A 2,209-nucleotide genomic window follows, 5' to 3' on the forward strand; every position below is an offset into this window, starting at 1 on the left:
TAGTTTATCTTCATTTAATGTTTGATGTTCAAAGAAAAGTGCCAATTTAGTTCCAAATCAACCTTTCTTACATGCTCTTTTAAAAATCTACAACTGCAAGTGTTTTGAGTCACTAAATTGCAAAGAGTTGTAATAAGGCAAATATAAATCCAAGTGTAACTTGGTTTGCTAATGAAACAGTGGATGATTTTCCTGAGGATTGAACAGCTTTCTTGTATTTATCCTTACAGTTCAGTTCAGTAACAACTACCTGATGCTCTTCAACTCTCAGCACAGTTTATGTAACAGTAATAAAAAGATCAGCTACATAAAAAGAAGAAGAAAAAGAAGAAGTTACGTACCTTTTCTGGGCTCATTGTGGGAAACGATAAAAGCTTGCTGCAAGTCTTTCAGTGTTTAATGAACAGTAAAACACCCCCTCTTTTCTTCCTATTAGACTACTTTCCCTCTTCGTTGGTTAGTGGGGGGTTGCTTCATCCAGCAGAGCTCTAAATCTCACCTCCCCTCCACCTCCTTTTTCACATGGCCTTTCTCCTTTTTTGTGGCCCCCTCCTCTTCCTCTGCCTCCTTTTTTACTTCCAGGAATTAGGGTCAGATATTCGGTGCCGTTCAGTACCTTTCTTCATTACTGAGCCGATTACCAACGTGCCCTCAAGCCTGGAAAAAGCCTACCAGCACCACCTCAAGCAGTACAAACAGCTCCCTGCAGTTGGGAGAACCACGGCTGGACTCTCATTCTCCGAGTCCCCCCTCTGTCACTCGGGCAGAATAACAATGAGCCAACAGGACTTCATCTGAATAGCAGCAGGAGGAGAATAATGACTTGAACTTTTTAAGCCAAAGACAGAGAGCAGCACAGGCAGGCCCATCACTGGCCTACATACAGCCAGCCCATCACACATTCCTGCTCCCCATTCTCAGAGAAAGAGGAGGAGGTGGAGGCCCCTGCATGGACACAGCCTGGCCTTTCATTTTACTGCCATAAACCGAGCAGGAGATTACAGACTGATGGAAGAAATGATGCTGCTGCAGAGGAGAGTTTATAGACCTGAGTCACTTTACTCGTGGGCTGAGTGCTCTGCCAGGAATAAAGTCAGGATTTAAGAATATATTGGGCTAAAAAATTAACAATTAATCCATCACCACAGGCAGAACAACCTGGCTTTAGATACAGTCCTGTGCAAACATTTTAACCCCTAATGTCCTTTGCTTCCAAGAAGCCAGATTTTCTTAGACTCTTTGGGTTTTCAAAAAAAAATTCAAACAAATTTCAGATTTTAGTTGTTGCACAAAATGCAATTTTTTTTCTGAAAGATTATAAAAGAAAATTTGTGTGCGTGCTCTACCTTCAGATAAACCAGGCTCACTTAACTATAGAAGTATTTTTCAAAGTGGGGACAACCAGGGGTCACTAGGTGGCTCTCAGAAAACTAGAGGGAAGATAAGAAAAACTATGTAATAATAAAAAGTTAAAACTATTACATGTTTTAAATCATTATCATAAAATCAAATCTGTTATTCAATCATTTTTGAACAAATATAATTTATAATATGTTCAATGTTATTTAAAAGCGCTTTAGTTCTGTTCCTATTGTCAACAGTTTGTTGAAAAGTTAATATATGAATATGAAAAACAATATGAATATGAATATGAATATAATACAGTGTTTAAAACATTGGCTAATAAAATTAATATGCTACAGTAACATTTATTAATTATTGAATAAAAGTTAGAAAAAACATTATAAAAGTTGATCTTTCTTTACATATTTTGCAGGATTTTTGTGGGTCACTTGTTTAAGTGCATAGAACTGGAGCTTCTGTAGTTTTACACCATTTGGATCTGCGCCTTAAAGCTGTTTGTGTTTGCACTCACTTGCTCCAGGCCTAATTCAACAAACACTAAGGAGATTTACTGGCGGAGGAACGAGACACACACTGACCCATAAAAGGAAAGAAGAAAACAGAAGTCCTCCTCCACCTTTGGATTGAACAGAAAGACTGCAACATGAAGAAGTGGATATTACAAAAATTAAATATATAGAAATCATGAAATATAAACTTCTGATTATGAGTAAAATCTGGTTGTCATTTGTACTGACTGAAGGCAGTTTTTTTCCCTAACTCAAAAAACTTAGCAACTAAAAATACAATTATATATATGTACTATGATATATGATACATATATCCATCCATCCATCCATCCATC

At 37.3% G+C, this 2,209-nt stretch overlaps 1 protein-coding gene across 1 annotated transcript in view; it reads right to left on the reverse strand.

Annotated features, from left to right (window-relative positions):
- zgc:158689 (brain-specific angiogenesis inhibitor 1-associated protein 2) overlaps positions 1 to 865 on the reverse strand; it is a 15,774-nt gene extending 14,909 nt beyond the window's left edge. Inside the window, exon 1 of the mRNA XM_014012710.1 lies at positions 342 to 865. The gene's annotated coding sequence lies outside the window, so the exon portion shown is untranslated. The remainder of the gene's footprint in view (positions 1 to 341) is intronic.
- Between the last annotated feature and the right edge of the window lie 1,344 nt (positions 866 to 2,209).

Source organism: Austrofundulus limnaeus, unplaced genomic scaffold (genome assembly GCF_001266775.1).
Source record: "Austrofundulus limnaeus strain Quisiro unplaced genomic scaffold, Austrofundulus_limnaeus-1.0 Scaffold93, whole genome shotgun sequence".
NCBI classification, from domain to species: Eukaryota; Metazoa; Chordata; class Actinopteri; order Cyprinodontiformes; family Rivulidae; genus Austrofundulus; species Austrofundulus limnaeus.